Raw genomic sequence first — 7,802 nt, 5'->3', positions numbered from 1 at the left:
AATAAGAACGATGACATGATGTAGACAAGATCTATTAATGTAGAAATAGACCCCATCTTGTTATCCTTAATAGTAATGATACATACGTGTCGTTTCCCCTTCTGTCATTGGGATCAAGCACCGTAAGATCGAACCCATCACAAAGCACCTTTTCCCATGGCAAGAAAAATCGATCTAGTTGGCCCAACTAAACCAAAGATTTGAAGAAGAAATATGAGACTATAAGTAATCATGCATATAAGAGATCAAAGAACTCAAATAACTTTCATGAATAAAAACGTAGATCTGATCATAAACTCAAAGTTCATTGGATCTCAACAAACACACCGCAAAAAGGAGTTACATCAAATAGATCTACAAGAGACCATTTTATTGAGAATCAAAAGAGAGAGAGAGAGAGGAAGTCATCTAGCTACTAACTACGGACCCGTAGGTCTACAATGAACTACTCACGCATCATCGGAGAGGCACCAATGAGGATGATGAACCCCTCTGTGATGGTGTCTAGATTGGATCTGGTGGTTCTAGAACTTGCGGCGGCTGAAACTGATTTTCGTTGACTCCCCTAGGGTTTCTGGAATATTGGGGTATTTATACAGCAAAGAGGCGGTGCGGGAGGCCACCGAGGTGGGCACAACCCACCTGGGAGCGCCTGGGGGCCCAGGCGCGCCCTGGTTGGTTGTGCCTGATACGTATCCAACATATCTATAATTTATGAAGTATTCATGGTGTTACATTATCATTCTTAGATGCTTTACATTCATTTTATAGCAACTTTATATCATTTTTTGGGACTAACCTATTGACATAGTGCCCAGTGCCAGTTGTTATTTTTTGCTTGTTTTTTACATCGCAGAAAATCAATACCAAACGGAGTCCAAACTCAACGAAACTTTTTGGAGATTTTTTTTGGACCAGAATACCACCAATGGGCCAAGGAAGTACCAGAGGGGTGCCCCGAGGGGGGCACAACCCACCTGGGCGCGCCTGGAGGCCCAGGCGCGCCCTGGTGGGTTGTGCCCACCTCGGTGGCCTCCCACACCGCCTCTTCGCCCTATAAATTTCCAAATATTCCAAAAACCCTAGGGGTAACCCTAGATCATAAGTTCCACCACCGCAAGCCTCTGTAGCCACGCAAAACCAATCTAGACCCTGTTTTGGCACCCTACCGGAGGGGGGAATCATCACCGGTGGCCATCTTCATCATCCCGGCGGCCACCATGATGAGGAGGGAGTAGTCCACCCTCGGGGCTGAGGTTTGTACCAGAAGCTATGTGTTTAATCTCTCTTTCTCTCGTGTTCTTGATGACACGATCTTGATGTATTGGGGGCTTTGTTAATATAGTTGGATCATATGGTGTTTTCCCGTCTCTATCTTGTTGTGATGAATTGAGTTTTCCCTTTGAGATCTTGTTTTATCGGATTGAATACTTTTATGGATTTGAGAGCACTTGATATATGTCTTGCATATGAATACCCATGGTGACAATGGGGTGTTATTTTGATTCACTTGATATATGTTTTGGCACTCAACTCGCGGATTCCCGAGGTGACATTGGGGTAATCTATGCATAGGGGTTGATGCATGTTCTCGTCTTTTGTTTCTCCGGTAGAAATCTTGGGGCTCTCTTTGAGGTTCTTTGTGTTGGATTGAGTATTATGAATCTGAATTTGCTTTGGTGTTATTTTAGTACGAACTCTTGATAGATCGATCGGAAAGAATAACTTCACGTTATTTTACTACGAACTCTTGATAGATCGATCATAAAGAATAACTTGGTGTTATTTTAGTACGAACTCTTGGGTAGATCGATCAGAAAGAATAGCTACAAACAATTTCTTCTTATGTTCTCCGCTAGATAAGAACTTTGGAGTGATTCTTCGTTGCACATTGAGGGGTGGTTATTTGATCCAATTATATTATCATTGTTGAGAGATTGCACTAGTGAAAGTACGGATCCTAGGCCTCATTTTCAAGCATTGCAATAATGTTTGTGCTCCGTTTTATCAATTGCTACCTTGCTGTTTTTTTATTGTTCTTATTACAAAAATCAGTATCTACTATCATTACTACACTTGTATCACCATCTCTTCGCCCAACTAGTGCACCTATACAATTTACCATTGTATTTGGTGTGTTGGGGACACAAGAGACTTTTTATTATTTGGTTGTAGGGTTGTTTGAGAGAGACCATCTTCATCCTACGCCTCCCACAAAGTGATAAACCTTAGGTCATCCACTTGAGGGAAATTTGTTGCTGTCCTACAAAACTCTGCGCTTGGAGGCCCAACACGAGTCTACAAGAACAAGTTGTGTAGTAGACATCAAGCTCTTTTCTGGCGCCGTTGCCGGGGAGGTGAGTGCTTGAAGGTATATCTTTAGATCTTGCAGTTGAATCTTTTAGTTTCTTGTTTTATCACTAGTTTAGTTTATAAAAAGAAAACTACCAAAAAATGGAATTGAAGTTGCATCATTTTATTCATCTTTATAATGTATTTCGTGAAAATGATGGAAAGGAAAATTGTGCTCTATTGACAGAAGAAGAATTCAATAGAATGTTTGGTATAAATGATGAGCATGATTGCAATGTTGTTAGTATGAATTATTTGAATATCCATGATGCTAATGATATGCAAAGCCATAATCTTGGGGATGCTATGTTTGATAAAGATGTGCAAATTTGTTATAATGATTGCATGCCTCCTATTTATGATGATTATAATGATGAAAGTGGATTTGGAGAGGTCATGACTTTATTTAGTGATGAATCCACCATTTTGGATGAGGATTCAATTGACCATGATAACAAAGTTGCTATCTATGATGATTATGGTGATGACATGTATGCTATGAGGAATAATGATAACCATGAAACTTATCATCATGATCTTAATTTTCAATCCCATGATAGTTATTTTGTTGAGTTTGCTCCACCACTATTCATGAGAATAAATTTGCTTATGTGGAGAGTAATAAAATTTCTATGCTTGTGGATCATAAAAAGAATGCTTTATATGATATTTATATTGTTGAATTCATTCATGATGCTACTGAAAATTATTATGAGAGAGGAACGTATGCTTTTACATATTGTAATAATATCAAGTTTCCTTTCCATGTGTTGAAAATCTTGAAGTTATGCTTGTTTTGCCTTCCTATGCTAGTTGATTCTTGTTCCCATAAATTGTTTATTCACAAAATCCCTATGCATAGGAAGTGGGTTAGACTTAAATGTGTTAGTCACATGCTTCATGATGCTCTCTTTGTGTTTCAATTCTTATCTTTTATGTGAGCATCATTGAAATCATCATGCATAGCTTAAAAGGCACTAAAGAAAAGCACTTGTTGGAAGACAACCCAACATTTACCCCTACTGTTTTTATGTGTTCACATGATTAGGCTACTGTAGTAATCATGTTTTTATAGCTTTCGATTCAATAAAGAGCCAAGTAAGACCTTTGGGATGGTCTATGGTGATAGTTGATTTGATCTTGCTGAAAAACAAAAACTTTTATGCCTAGTAAAATAATTTTCATTTTTTACAGAAGCGTTATAAAATCCTGATCTTTTTGCACAAGATTGATATACAAATTTCCCAGGTTGTCCTAATTTTTTAGAATTTTTGGAGTAGCAGAAGTATGGTTGTTTTCCAAATCATTACAGACTGTTCTGTTTTTGACAGATTCTGTTTTCAATGCATAGTTTGCTTGTTTCCTAGTTTCTATGGCTTATATTGCTCAATATAAATTGTGGAAATGATATGGTACAATAGGCATTGTGTGAGAAAAATAGTGAGATGTTGATATGAGATGAATAAGGATTGACAAGACCCTAAGCTTGGGGATGCCCAAGGCACCCCCAAGGTAATATGCAAGGAACATCCAAGCAACTAAGCTTGGGGATGCCCCGGAAGGCATCCTCTCTTTCGTCTCCAACATTAACGGTAACCTCACTTGGAGCTATATTTTCATTCGTCACATGTATGTCTTGCTTGAAGCGTCATTATATTTTGCTAGGATTTGCTTGCTGTTATTTAGAATATTTTTTCCATCTTTTATTTCAATAAAATTGGCAAGGATAACCTTTACCATGCTTATTTTGCAAGTATATGAGTTGCTGTTTCAAAACAGAAAGTTTATCACTATTGAAAAAATTCCCTAGAAAAGTCAGAATGTGATAAAATGTTGAAATTTTTTGCACAATAAGCTCTGATAAATTTTCTACAGTGTGGTAAATTTTCATAATTTTTGAAGTTAAAGAAGTATTGATACTCTTGCATTCTTTAAAGACTGTACTGTTTTGGCAGATTGCTGTTATGGTTGCATTGTTTGCATATGTTTGCTTGTTTAATGATTCTATTTGAGGATATGACTATTAAATATGCAGAGGCATTTAGTATGCAATGTTGAATTATAATTTTAGTGATTTGCTATAGTAGAGAATGATAAGGTGTTGCATTGATTTATACTAATGTATCTTACGAGTTCTTGTTGAGTTTTGTGTGGATGAAGTTTTTAAGAATTAGGGAAACCGTGTTATGAGAAGAATGAAGAATACACAAGAGCTCAAGCTTGGGGATGCCCAAGGCATCCCAAGTTAATATTCCAAGAAGTCTCAAACATCTAAGCTTGAGGATGCCCCGGTAGGCATCCCACTTTTCTTCATCAACAATTATCGGTTAGTATCGGTTGAGCCTAAGTTTTTGCTTCTCCACATGATGTGTGCTATTCTTGGAATGACATTTTATTTTATTTTGCTTGATGTTTTAATAAAATACTTAGATCTGAAACTTTTAAATAAGAGAGAGTCCTCAATTAGCTACCCATTTACTTAACTACTCGCATGATCTTCATTTTTATCTTTTTGGAGTAGTTTGTCATTTACTCTTGTGCTTCACTTATACCCTATGAGTAAATTGTTGAATGAATTGAATATCATGAAGTTGAAATTATATCATGCCTAGTGGTAGCTCCACATTGGGTTTAGAAAGTGAAATCTTTTGAAGCTTGACAATCACAATATTGGTCATACAAGCAATTCATGAATGATTAGTAGAAGAAGAGAACTTTCACATGAAAATATATTATCTTGGACATCTTATATGACTGTGAATACCCGTTAATTATTTTCAAACTTGAGCAAATTAGTTGAAGTTGGACAAGGAAGACAACGTAATGAGTTATGGTTGTGTATATTTGCATAGAAGTTATACTGTTATGGATCCTTCAACATGTAGTGTTTGCCTAGGATCTTTTGCTAGCCAAAAATTCGTACTAAGTAGAGATACTACTTGTGCATCCAAAAACCCTTAAACCCAGTTTCTTGCCATGAGTGTCCATCATACCTACCTATGGATTGAATAAGATCCTTCAAGTAAGTTGTCATCGGTGCATAAAGCAATAAAAATTGCTCCTAAATATGTTTGATCTTTTACCGTAAGGGAAAATTGAGCGTTGTACGAACTTGTGATGGCAAAGTAATAAAAGTGACAGTCTGCATAATAAAGGTTGCTATCATAAGGGGCAATATAATGTGGTATTCCTTTGCATTAAGAGCTTGGGCATCCAAATAAAAAGCGCATGACAACCTCTGCTTCCCTCTACGAAGGGCCTATCTTTTACTTTTCAGTATTTACTTTTATGCAAGAGTCAATAGTATGCATTCCCATTTCAACCTCAATTACTCTCTAGTTGGAAAGCATCATGTGGTGGGGAAAGATCTAGGCACATATGATAAATGAGTTGGGAGGCAAAATATGAAGCCCCTATCTTTCTTTGTGTTCGATGGATGCCATTTGTTCTAAGAATATGCTTTGAGTAGTAGCAATCATGGAAGACTATATGATGATTGAGTATGTGGAGCTCTTACTTAGACTCTGTTGAATAAGTTGAATTGCAATTGGTTGGTGACTAAGACTTTAGGTTGTTGAGTTTCAAGAGAATTCATTGTTTGAACCTTAACATGTGAATTGGTTGCTACTTGAACATGAGAAGTTTTATCAGAAAGAATTGCTGTTAAGCAATCTTGATCGAGTTTTTCAGAGATGCGAACAAACAAATCTTGTCTTGAATTGGGAGAAGTGCCACTTTATGGTTAATGAAGGCATTGTCTTGGGTCATAAAATTTCTAAAAGAGGCATTGAAGTGGGCAAAGCTAAGGTTGATGCAATTGAGAAAATGCCATGTCCTAAAGATGTAAAAGGTATTCGTAGTTTCTTACGTCATGCTGGTTTTTATAGGAGATTTATCAAAGACTTCTCTAAAATTTCTAGGCCTCTTACGAATCTTTTGCAAAAGGATATTCCTTTTGTTTTTGATGATGATTGTTTAGAAGCCTTTGAAACACTCAAGAAAGCCTTAATTTCTGCACCTATTTTTCAACCACCTGATTGGAACTTGCCTTTTGAAATTATGCGTGATGCTAGTTATTATGCTGTTGGTGTTGTTCTAGGACAAAGAATTGATAAGAAACTGAATGTTATTCATTATGCTAGTAAAACTCTAGACAATGCTCAATGAAATTATGCTACTACTGAAAAAGAATTCTTAGCAGTGGTGTTTTGCTTGTGATAAATTTAGACCTTATATTGTTGATTCCAAAGTAATTGTTCACACCGATCATGTTGCTATTAAATATCTTATGGAAAAGAAAGATGCCAAACCTAGACTTATTCGATGGGTTCTCTTGTTACAAGAATTTGATTTACATATCACTGATAGAAAATGAGCTAAGAACCCTGTAGCTGATAACTTGTCTAGGCTTGAAAATGTGCCTGATGACCCACTACCTATTGATGATAGTTTTCCCGATGAGCAGTTAGCTGCAATAAATGTTGCTCATAATACTCCTTGGTATGCTGACTATGCTAATTACATTGTTGCTAAATATTTACCACCTAGCTTTACTTACCAACAAAAGAAATAAATCCTCTATGATTTAAGACATTACTTTTGGGATGACCCACATCTTTATAAAGAAGGAGTAGATGATATTATTAGACGTTGTGTACCTGAGCATGAACAGGGACAAATCCTACGGAAATGTCACTCCGAAGCTTATGGAGGGCATCATGATGGAGATAGAACTGCTCACAAGGTATTGCAATCTGGATTTTATTGGCCTACTCTCTTCAAGGATGCCCGTAAGTTCGTCTTATCTTGTGATGAATGTCAAAGAATAGGTAATATCGGTAAGCGTCAAGAAATGCCTATGAACTATTCACTTGTTGTTGAACCATTTGATGTTTAGGGATTTGATTACATGAGACCTTTTCCTTCCTCTAATGGGTATACACATATTTTGGTTGTTGTTGATTATGTTACTAAATGGGTAGAAGTTATTCCAACCAGTAGTGCTGATCACAACACCTCTATTAAAATGCTTAAGGAAGTTATTTTCCCAAGGTTTGGAGTCCCTAGATATTTAATGACTGATGGCGGTTCACACTTTATTCATGGTGCTTTTCATAAAATGCTTGCCAAGTATGATGTTAACCATATAATTGCATCACCTTATCATCCTCAGTCTAGTATTCAAGTTGAACTTAGCAATAGAGAAATGAAATTAATTTTGTAAAAGACTGTCAATATGTCCAGGAAGAATTGGTCTAAGAAATTAGATGATGCACTTTGGGCTTATAGAACAACATATAAGTATCCTATGGGTATGTCTCCTTATAAAATGGTTTATGGAAAAGTTTGTCATTTGCCTCTTGAGTTAGAACATAAAGCATATTGGGCCATCAAAGAACTCAATTATGATTTCAAACTTGCTGGTGAAAAGAGGTTATTTGATATTAGCT

This window comes from Triticum urartu, chromosome 3A, assembly GCF_056163025.1.
Source record: "Triticum urartu cultivar PI428250 chromosome 3A, HENAU_Tu73, whole genome shotgun sequence".
Classification (NCBI taxonomy): Eukaryota; Viridiplantae; Streptophyta; class Magnoliopsida; order Poales; family Poaceae; genus Triticum; species Triticum urartu.
Note: the sequence above shows the minus strand (reverse complement) of the source record.